Below are 12,275 nucleotides of genomic sequence, written 5' to 3' on the forward strand. Positions count from 1 at the left end.
CTCACTGGCTACTGGTCTCCATTATGGACTCTCCTTTTTCTTCTACTGGCCCTAAAATGCAAATGTCTCCCCACCCCCAGTTCTGGCCCTGATATTGTCTCTTTTTGTTCTACATTCTCCCCCGGTGCAATCTCATTCACGTCCATGGTTTTAACTCACCCATATGCAAATGACCCATGTGCTAATGAGATCCATGTTTAAACTTAAATTTCTTACATAAATAAAGAGGGTGAGAGTCTAGGTCTCATTTAAATGAATTCTTCTTGTGGCTGCCTGTGGAGGCCGCTCCCAGAGCCCACAGTCCCATCACTTGCTTTTCAGAGTTAACTCTAAAAACACATACACACTACTATATAGAAAACAGGTAAACAACAAGGACCTACTGGATAGCACAGGGAACTATATTCAGTATCTTGTAATAACCTATAATGGAAAAGAATCTGGGAATTCCCTGGTGGTTCAGTGGTTGGGACTCTGTGCTTTCACTGCCAGGGCCTGGGTTCAATCCCTGGTTGGGGAACTAAGATTCCGCAAGCCACACAGCACAGCCAAAAAAACAAAAACAAAATCTGAAAAAATCAATATATATACATATATAACTGAATCACTTTGCTAGACACTTGAAACTAACACAACATTGTAAATTAACTATACTTCAATTAAAAAAAGTTTTCAGCGGGGCTAAAATGAGTTTGGGGATTAATACAACGCAGCTGATGCTGTCAGCGCCCTGCTCACATTCCTTGACGCTCACTGATTCATTATCCTCCTCTGGCTGACTTTCAACTGTCCACATCTGCACGGAGGATTTTTTCTGAAACCAGAAGGCCACTTTCCCGAATGTGGTCCTGCTCAGAAGTCGAAAAGTGACAGGGAATAAACCCCCCCACCCTGGGAGCAGCGCTCAACAAATAACCCTCAGATGCTGGTATATGACTACATCAGCTCCCTTACCCCTCAAGCAGGATCATTTACACAGTCTCCCAGAGTTTCCCCACTGGTTTAAGCTCCAGGCACCCTCTGTGGTAACTAGGTTCACAGCGTGGCCTTCGGTGGCTGCTGTCTCATCCTCATCATTTCCCCACCTCCCTAGAGGTGCTCCCTGGACTTGCCAGATAAACCATTTGTACTTGCACCCTGTCTCAGGGTCTGCCTCCGGAAAAATCTACACTAACATAGAAAGGTAAGCTTCAATTATGTGAGCGTTCATGTATTTGAAACAAGACTTCTGCTCCCATAGTGCTCAAAAATGAGGTCTAGGGCTTCCCTGGTGGCGCAGTGGTTGAGAGTCCGCCTGCCGATGCAAGGGGCACGGGTTCGTGCCCCGGTCCGGGAGGATCCCACATGCCGTGGAGCGGTTGGGCACGTGAGCCATGGCCGCTGAGCCTGCGCGTCCGGAGCCTGTGCTCCGCAGCGGGAGAGGCCACAGCAGTGAGAGGCCCGCATACCACACACACACAAAAAAATGAGGTCTACATAAAAAAACCACCCACCTTTTCCCTGGGTGTTCACATTCATTCACACACACACACACACACACACACGTATTTCTTCCCCTTCCCTTTTTCCTTCTCTCTTTCTTCCAGCAATTCAGCTCATAGACTACTTAGGGACAACCAGGCATTTTCCCTTGAATTCTCACAGCCCCCAAATCAAACAATATTTTAAAAAAAACAGGTCCACAGCATTCAGGTGTCTCCTAAGGCTTAGCAAACTGCCCTAAAAACCTCAAGCTCCCTTTAAAAGAAAGCCTGCACAAACCTTCTCCTGGCTCCGTGGATCCCGGCTTTCAGGTGTCAGCTGGATGGAGATGAGAACCCCACAGGCCCCTGTTGCTGAGCTGCTGGCTGCCTATCCAGGGGTGGTGGGGCGGGGGGAGGGAAAGACGGGCAGCAGGAAGCTGCCAGGGATGAGCGCCCTTTAGGCCTGGGTCTGGTTCAGTGCTACGGAAGCCTGCGTGGGCCCACTTGTCCCGTCTCAGGGACACGCAGCCGGTTACCATCCCGGAGAGAGGCTCAGGCATCTGCTGGGCTATGAATCTCTTCTTCCTCTCAGGGTGGCAGCCACAGTTGCCAGCAGAACAGGCAGTCTTCACAGCCTTTCCCAAACGTGCCTGGTCCTAAGAATCACCTGGAGCACGAGCTAAGCAGACAGCTTCCAGGTGCTGGCTCTGATTCCTGATTCAGCATCTCCAGAGTGATGCCCCGGGCTCTCCGTGATTCACACGCCCCCCAGGTGATTCTCATGGGCGAGCACACTAGGGAAACAATGGAGAGGAGAGAGGCAGGGGCAGCTTCAAAGCAGATAGAACCCAGCTGGTCAGGTATGTACGTTCCCTAAGCTGACAGCCCTTATATCCAGAATGAATGCAAGTCATTGCTAGCATGGGGGCTTGCCAGGGCCTGCAACAGTTCTGAGAGCCCAGGGAGGCTCTAGTCCAAACAAGACGTGTCTAAAGTGACCCTCATGGCCCAGGTGACCTTTTAAGTGGCATTTCCTCTTAGGTTTGCTGTAGCATAACGATTCCCAGTTGACTAGGTAGTAGGAGTAAGGAGGCAGGAAGGACAGTCTATCAGAGACTGGAAAGGGTAGAGTTGAAGAGATATTCTTCATTAGGAATTGCTTTGATTTGTTTTTCATCAAAGGGAATTTATATTGAAATTTCTGGGACGTTCAAAGGGTGTGAGATCTTAATGTTTCTCAAAATGGCATACAGTGTAAAATGTTTGCAGTTGGCTGGGATAAACCAGGAGCTTCAGGTCTCATTGGCTGGGGGAAGTTCTGGAAGAGCAGGACCTCCTGACACTCGGCCCCCCCAGACCCTGCTCCTGATTTGTCCTCTCCAGCCCATCTCCCCTCCGCCATCTTTCTCAGCTCAGATCACATACCTCAACACTGTGCTCAGAGTCACTGAAAGGCTCACTGCTGCCCTCAGATAAAGGCAAATGACTGTTAGTATAAGTCCCAAGATCCCTCTTGGGCCCCACCCTAATAGTCCAACTTTTTCTCCTCACTGCTCAGTGTGTGCCCTTTGTTCTTGCACCGTCAGGCTACTGGAGTTCTCTGAGAACAGGAGGTATGATCCCACCTCTAAGCATTTGTTCTCGCTCCGTTTCTCTCCCTGGAGAGCCCCAACTCATCCTTCCGATGCCATTCCACTAAGTCCCTTTCATTTGCGTGGCAGAGTAAATTGTTTCCAAAATGAGACACGTCTGTTGAGAATTCAGTGCGTGGTCTTGAGGAAAGGTGGTGGGGTCTGAGAGTCAGCTGTGCATTGGCCCAGTTCTGCCCCAGGACAGGCACTATTCGTTGGGGATCTTTTTTCTCCTTCCTCCCTTTCTTCCTATTGAGGTAAAATATACAAAACATAAAATTTACCATTTTAAATGTATAGTTCATTGGCATTAAGTACGTTCACATTGCTGTGCAACCATCACCACCAATCAACCATACAACCTTTTCGTCTTTCAAAACTGAAACTCAGGGGCTTCCCTGGTGGCGCCGTGGTTGAGAGTCCGCCTGCCGATGCAGGGGACATGGGTTCGTGCCCCAGTCTGGGAAGATCCCACATGCCGCGGAGCGGCTGGGCCCGTGAGCCATGGCCGCTGAGCCTGCGCGTCCAGAGACTGTGCTCCGCAACGGGAGAGGCCACAACAGTACCGCAAAAAACAAAACAAAACAAAACTGAAACTCAATACCCGTGAAACAATGTCTTCATACCTCCTTCTCCCAGCCCCAGACAACCACTGCTCTACTTTTTGTCTCTATGAATTTGACTACTTCTAGGACCTCATATAAGTGGAATCACATGGTATTTGTCCTTTATGTCTGGCTTATTTCTCTTAGAATAATGTTTTCAAGGTTCATCCATGTTGTAACATGTATCAGAATTTCATTCCTTTTTTAGGCTGAATAATATTCCATTGTATGTATATGCCATTCATACAATGGAAGGATTTTGTTTACCTGTTTATCTACCAGTGGACATTTTGTTGTTTCCACCTTTTGGCTATTGTAGGTAATGCTGCCATGAACATGGGTGTACAAATATCTGAGTCCCTGCTCTCAATTCTCTGGAGTATTATAGTTCACTGAGGAGTGGAATTGCTGGATCGTATGGTAATTCTGTGTTTGATTTTTTGAGGAACCACCATACTGTTTTCCATGGCCACTATACATTCCTACCAACAATGCAGTAGTGTTTCAATTTCTCTACATTCTTGCATTTTAATTTTGATATGTTAAATAACATTTTCTCTTCTTCGATTATAGCTCTTCTAATGGGTGTAAAGTGATATCTCACTGTGGTTTGAAGTTTTCCTAATGACTAGCGATGTCAGGACTTTCTTTTTTTAAACATCCATTTTACTGAAGTATAATTTATGTGCAATGGATGGTACCCATATTAAATGTACAGTTCAGTGGGTTTTGACAAATGTACACCCACGTAACAGCCATGTAACCATCCATGTAACCACCACCACAATCAAAACGCATAACATTTCTATCACCCCCTCTTGACCCTTTACAGTCAATTCTCCCCTCCACTTCCAACTCCAGGGGACCTCTGATCTGCTTTCTGTCACTATAGATTAGTTACACTTTCTAGAATTCCATGTAAATAGGATCATGCAATATATACTCTTCTCTTTCGGCTTCTTTCATTCAGCAAACTATGTTTGAGATTCATCCACGTTGGCGAGTATATCACTAGTTTGTTCCTTCTTATTGCCAAGTAGTATCCCATTCTATGGATACATCACAATTTGTTTATCCATTCATCGATTGATAGACCTTTGGGTTGTTTCCAGTTTTAAGGCTGCTATGAAAGACACTATTATAAACATTCTTGTTTAAGTCTTTGTGTGGAATATGTTTTCATTTTTCTTGAGCAAATACCTAGGAGTAGGATTGCAAGGTCATACGGTAGGTGCGTGTTTAACTTTATTAAGAAACTGCTAAACGTTTTCCCAAAGAGATTGTGCCATTTTATATACATTTGCCACCAGCAAAACGTAGGAGAGTTTCAGCTGCTGCCTACCCTTGTCAGGGCGTCCTTCTTTCCATCTGAACATTTCTCTGACGTCCTCTGGCTGAGTTCAGAGGGCCACCAGTGATGGATCCTAAACTATGCCTATACGCACCAGGGGCAACTATAAAGGGAAAGGACACTGTGGAGAGGAAAGATGTACACAGCATTATCTGTGTAAGTCTGTATGTATCTCAGAATACGGACAGTGCTGGGAACCGCAACCTGATGTCACTGGGCAACAATTTATAAAGAAAAGACCTGTCCCATCCAGTCCTAGTATATGGCCAAATCTTATCTCCACACCTATAAAACAGGTTCCAACCTGTTAAGTGCATAGCTAGACTCCACGAACTATAGCCTAGTCATGAAGTATCACCAAGTACTACCTCTCTTTTCCTATCAGAGAGAACGGCTTCATTCTTCTGGTTACTACCTGCCACCAGTGGGACTAAATGCGGTTAGGCCAAGAAAGGTTAAATGTCTAAATAATTCCATATGCATATTTAAAGTATTTGAAAATTCTAGTTAAAAGGTTATATATATTTTTTTACATCTGAATGAGGCTACTGATAGCATCTGAGGCAGTTTTATCTTAAGAAAAAAAGTTTATTTATTAAAATAAGCAAAATGGCAACTGAAATTAAGTTAAATGGGAAGCAGAAGCCAGTATCACCCCTGACATTTTCTTCATAAATCTCTCTTAAGGGTCACCTTGCAAGCATGACTTCTATGATTTTAAAAATCCAAAGATTAAAATCAGTACTGAAACACTAAAAATAATCTCAAAAAACGTGTTGACACAGAAGGGTAAAAACCATACTTAATCACACGCTTTTCCTGAAGTGGCTTGTTGGTACCTCAGCACCTTTACTGGAGGAAGTCAGGTATTTAAGAGCATATCTTCAGTTGAAATGCTGCTCTTCCTTGGTAGGACTTGAAGCATTATATTTCATGTTCCCTTAAACATTCCCCTAGGGTCAGCATTCATCTTTTCCTCATTTCATGTATGACAGTGGTAAGACACACGCTGATGGAGCTGAGTCTAGGACCCAGGCCTTTGAGATATTTTTATAATCCTTCTGTTGACATTAAAAAAACATTTAAACAACTGAAAACCCTCAGAAATCATGGCTATGTTGTTATAAAAGTACAGTACTTGGATATTAAGCCATTTCTTTAAGGATCATTATTGTAACGAGCTTTTGGACATTCAGTGCAGCAGATTACAATCACGGCCTCTATTCTTCATCATTCCCTATAGTTACGCCTTTGCCACGTGATGCTGAAACTCCTCTCACTAAAGAAGCAGTGCATATTTCTCCATCCCCTTGAGTCTAGGATGGCCTTGTGTCTTGCTTTGGATGTGACTATTGTGTGGGTGTACCAGTTCCGATCCTAGACCTCGAGATATTCTTCGTGTTCTCTTGCTCTTCTGACATTGCCATGAGAATGTGCCAGGACCATCATGCTTGAAGAAGAGAGACAGTGGAGCACATTAACTCACCCCAGTCAACCCAGTCGAGGCCTTCCTACATCAGCTAAGAGATGCCCAGACATGTCAGCAGAACTATCTGAGTACCCCAGAGCATGAGCAATAAATGTTTATTATTATGTGCCTCTGGGATCTTGTGTGGTTTGTTACGCACCAGTACCTGACTGATACCTCTAAATCAACAGGAGTTTTTAAAACCCACAGACACAATTTAAAAATAAAATGGCCTCTTGGGACTTTCCTGGTGGCGCAGTGGTTAAGAATCCTCCTGCCAATGCAGGGGACATGGGTTCGATCCCTGGTCTGGGAAGATCCCACATGCCACAACTAAGCCCATGCGCCACAACTACTGAGCCTGTGCTCTAGAGCCTGCAAGCCACAACTACTGAGCCCACGCGCCGCAACTACTGAAGCCCGTGCGCTCTAGGGCTCACATGCTGCAACTACTGAGCCCGTGTGCTGCAACTACTGACGCCTGTGCACCTAGAACGTGTGCTCCGCAACAAGAGAAGCCACCGCAATGAGAAGCCCACACACTGCAACGAAGAGTAGCCTCCATTCACTGCAACTAGAGAAAGCCTGTGTGCAGCAACGAAGACCCAACACAGCCAAAATAAATAAATAAATAATTAAAAAAAATAAAATGGCCTCTTGTATACTCTCCTTTTGCCCCCTAAAACAGAGAATGGGTTTCTAAATTATTTTGTAAATATATCCAACACCACACTTAAGAAGCTGTTAACTGTGGTTACCTCTGAGGAAACGACAGGGGTTTGAGGGGAATTTTCCCTGGACCTCCTCTTGTTCTTTGGAAATTTGAACTACATGAGTGTTACCTATTCAAAAAAATGCACTAAAAATCCTACGTGAACACAGAGCATTATCTCTACAGGAAGAGGCACCCATTTCCGTACATACAGGCAAAGTCAATGACAGGGAAAATTATTTGTAAGGCTAAATCTTTTAACGGATACAGTCAGATATTTAGAGCCAATTATCTAGGGGGAAATATCTAGAGAATCTTGACATTCCAATAACTCTGCAGATAGATGTGCTAAGCTACAGTATAATTCTGAAAAACTTTAGCATTTTAACAGCTACACTGGGGTTTCCTGCTTGCTGACCACAAAATATACTAGGTCAAAGATTTCTTTTAACCACTAGTTCTGTTTGATTATCTGATTTTTCTTTTGTTTTAATGTGGACTGCTTTTTTGTTAGAGAAGTAGTACACACTCAGGAAAGAGGAAATCCATAAAAGGAAAAAAGTAGCCCAACTCTCCAAACACAAGTTTAAATGTTTGGTCATCAGTTTTTGCTAATAGATCTCACATGAATCTGTTTTTTTCCTCCCATAGTGCTGGTTTCATACTGCATGTACATCACTGCATCTTGCTTTTTAAAAAATGAAGTATTATAAGCACTTCTCAGTGCCCTTATATACAATTAATACATGTCATTTTAATTGGGTGTAATAGTCTTGGGAAAGCAGTCCTCTGGGGTTCAGCATCTAGAAGGTTTCCAGCCTTTAACTGATATGCAAATAAGGATGCTATTAAAAACTACAAGTCTATTATTTTTTTGTTACTTAAAATTATTTCTTAAGGATAGCTTCCCAGAAGCATACAACTGGGTCCAAGGTTGTGTACATTTTAAGGGTGATGACATTTTGTCAAATTGCTCTCCTAAAGCATGTCCATCAGAATTCTCTTACTCTTGCTGGTATTTATATTATCCTTCTTTCCATGCTTTTGTGGCTGTTTATGGCTATCATAGAAAAAAAATCACTGCTAATTAGATAGGTGTCAGTGTTATCTTGTTTTAAATTGTAGCTATTTGATTATTGATGATGTAGCTATTTGATTTGAGATATTTGATTATTGATTTTTCCCATACAAATTATAGTTCCTCTTTCACCATTTAGTATTTTTTTTTATCAACTTGTAAGAGGGCTTCTATAATGGAGAATTTACCCCAGATTTATTGTACGTGCCACAAATATACATTCTCAGAGTTGGCTTCCTAAATCTTTGTTTTCTCCTTTCTTCTTTGTTTTTCGTGACAGAGTCACGACTCCCCTCAGGATGACTCCTGGGCTGACTCATTTGCCTGAGGGTTTCCAAAGCTGCTCATTCCAGCACCATCAAGATTGAAGCTCCTGATGCTGACTAGCACCCTTAGCATGTCCCTGAGGTCACCATTTTTCAGCCAGACCCAGAGATAAGAAACATATGCACATCTGCTTTCTGGTAGCCAGGCGCTGCTGCTATCTGTGGGGCACTATCTTTACAAAGGAGAGTCAGGAGCCCGGGAGTCGCCACTCTAAACGCCCAGCCTCTCATGAGATGGTTTTATGTATGAGATTAGAAACTTTTAAGCTATCTTTCCTCTTAGAAAAAAGCCCATGAGGAATGAAAATATACAGCAAGATAGATATCACCTAAGGCAAATTTTGATTAAGCACTTATCCTACTGCTACATTAAAAATTGCCCCAGAGAGTGATTTTAAGGATATGAGAATTGAATTTTCTGAATGTCTGGACCTCTGAGCTGGCCCAGTTTTGCCTCAGGGTCATGTCTCAGGGCCCTACTACTTAAAGTGTTCCAAGGACTGGCAATGTCGACATGGCCTGGGAACTTAGACTCACAGCCCCATCCTAGACCTACTGCATCGGTCTGGAGTCGATCAAGACGCCCAGATAATCTGAATGCATGTTAAATTTGAGAGGATCCCTTAAAGCAGTGGTATCAACTCTGGCGTACACATCAGAATCTCATAAAGGGCTCGAATACAATATGGATGTCCAGGCCCAGCCCCCAAAGATTCTGATTCAGAGAGCAGGGACTGGGTATTAGAATTGTTTAGAAGCTCTCCCGTGATTCTATGTGCAGCCAGAGATGAGAACTGACTTAAAGTTTCTAAAAGTTCCTTCTAACAAGGCAGAATTGATAAACTCTCTAAAATTTGAAGTCTTCAAATTTCATGCTTCTTAACCATTACATTTTATGTTTAAACCCCAAAATCAGTTCCTGGAGGAGAAACACTGAAAAAAATTTTTTTCTTTTACTTTGTTTTGGCCAGTTCCAAGAGTAACTAGGTATCTCATGATAAGAAATGAAACATCAAAAACACACATAACAGGGACTTCCCTGGTGGTCCAGTGGTTAAGACTCTGCACTTCCATTGCAGGGGGCATGGGTTCAATCCCTGGTTGGGGAACTAAGATCCTGCATGCCACGGCATGACCAAAAAAAAAAAAGTAAAGATTTGGGGCTTCCCTGGCGGTCCAATGGTTAAGACACCGTGCTTCCACTGCAGGGGCACGGGTTCGATCCCTGGGCTGGGAACTAAGATCCCGCAGGCTGCAGAGCCAAAAAACAGAAACAAAACAAAAACCACATACACACACAAAACAACTGAAGTTCTGCTGTTCAATGAGTCTCAGTATTGACAATCCCCGCCTTAGTCGTGTTCTCACTCCCCAGCATGGGTCGCACAGCAGCACACTAAAATGGCCCAATTCTGTGGTTATCAAGATGAGCAAAACAGCCTGACTGGCTCTGCCACCCACCCCGACATCTTCAGGCTACTATAAGTGCAGCTTTCAAAGCTAACTCTCTAGGGTTCATGAATCCTTTCCTGACGTGATGACCAGCCAGCTGGGTAGAAACATACTATGTTATCGGAATTCAAGATGCCGCTGAATCTGACGTCTAGTTTTGTGTTTCCAGAAGACCAATGTGCAGTTCCCATGACAAGAAGCATGGCGTTTGCTGTTCTCTTAATAGAGATGCCACCACAGGTGGGTCATAGCAGCTGGCTGGAAACCAGGCCTCATGCAAAACTTTCCATTCACCAGGCCATACCGGACCTGCTGCCTGAAATCAACTTCTGTTGCTCCAAGATAATGATCCCCTCAGCTGTGAGGCTGCCAGAAACCCAATATGGTGGCCCGTAGCTGTGAACCAACTGTTTACCTCTTTGTGCTTTATAACATGACCAGTTTCCATGTCTTCTTGAAGGTGACAATGTTGAGAAATCCTGCATAAGACCAGTGTTCTCAAATTTTCTTGAGACTACACTTAAAAATGATTGAGAACACCTCAATACACTTAAAAATTATGAGGACCCCAAAGAGTTTTTGTTTATGCAGGTTATATCCAGTGGTGTGCTGGAGTCAGTTTGTACCAGCTCACGAGAATTCAGTATTCAGGAATTTCTCAAGCCAACTGTTAAACCATCAGAAGCTTGAAATTGGCAGCAGAGGGAATATTTACACCGTGGAAATTGGCAAATGCTACGTATCAGAGCCTTTTTTCTTTTTCTGGAGATTGGGTTTAGCAGCAAACCCCTACTTCTATTTACCATATTAGACATTAAAATGGAGAATTTTTGAAAATATTTCTTTCAGTTAAAAATAACAATAGGGCTTCCCCGGTGGCGCAGTGGTTGAGAGTCTGCCTGCTGATGTGGGGGACACGCGTTCGAGCACTGGTCTGGGAAGATCCCACATGCCGCGGAGCAACTGGGCCCGTGAGCCACAACTACTGAGCCTGTGGGTCTAGAGCCTGTGCTCCGCAACGGGAGAGGCCGCAACAGTGAGAGGCCCGCGCACCACAATGAAAAGCGGCCCCCGCTCGCCACAACTAGAGAAAGCCCTTGCACAGAAACGAAGACCCAACACAGCCATAAATAAATAAATTAATAAAAAATAAAATAAAATAACAATAAACCCATTACTCAGCCATAAAAATGAATGAAATCATGCCATTTGCAGCAACATGGATGAACCTAGAGATTATCATACCAAGTGAAGTCGGACAAAGACAAATATATGATATCACTTACATGTGAAATCTAAAAAAAATGATACGAATGAACTTCTTTACAAAACAGAAACAGACTCACAGACATAGAAAACAAACTTGTGGTTACCAAAGGGGAAGGAAGTTGGCAGGGTACAAATTAGGAGTTTGGGATTAGCAGATACAAGCTATTATACATAAAATAAATAACAAGGTCCTACTGTATAGCACAAGAAACTATATTCAATATCTTGTAATAACCTCTAATGGAAAAAATCTGAAAAAGAATATAGTAATATAAATATATGTATCAATATAACTGAATCACTTTGCTGTACACCAGAAATTAACACAACATTGTTAATCAACTATACTTCAATAAAAAAATAATTAAAAGAATAATGAAAAATCCATTACATGTTAACATAAATACTATATTTTTCACAAAGAAAAATTTCCCCCAAAACAGTGATTTCGTGAAGACAGTTACCTTGGTTTTTATTTTGGCAAACCTCTTTAATGGCTGGCTAAATGGAAGAGTCAGATTTTCATATCTGCTCCTGCATTCAGTCTGTTGTGCTACCACGTCACCCGGCCTCTGGAAAACGCAGTTGTATACTCGTGAGAGAATCAGACCAAAACACTATCTTAGTCTTAAGAGAGTTCTGACCCCGTGCATCTCCTGAAAGGGTCTCAAGGACTCTGGGGATCGTGGAATTGGAGCATTTCTTGTCTCTGCTCAGATCACAGCTTCCTTAACTGCACCTTCTCCACAAATCACACTCAGCTCATCCTGCGGTTCATTATTCTCCGTGCACATTTGGTCTAGCAATTTTGAAAGGAACAGCCACACAGCTGTGCCGGTTTTGCCAGGAAACTACTCTTGGTGACTTTCCCAGTAAATTTCATTATGGCCCCTAGGTGAGAAGCTACTAGCGGAAGGTCC

Source organism: Delphinus delphis, chromosome 3 (assembly GCF_949987515.2).
Source record: "Delphinus delphis chromosome 3, mDelDel1.2, whole genome shotgun sequence".
Classification (NCBI taxonomy): Eukaryota; Metazoa; Chordata; class Mammalia; order Artiodactyla; family Delphinidae; genus Delphinus; species Delphinus delphis.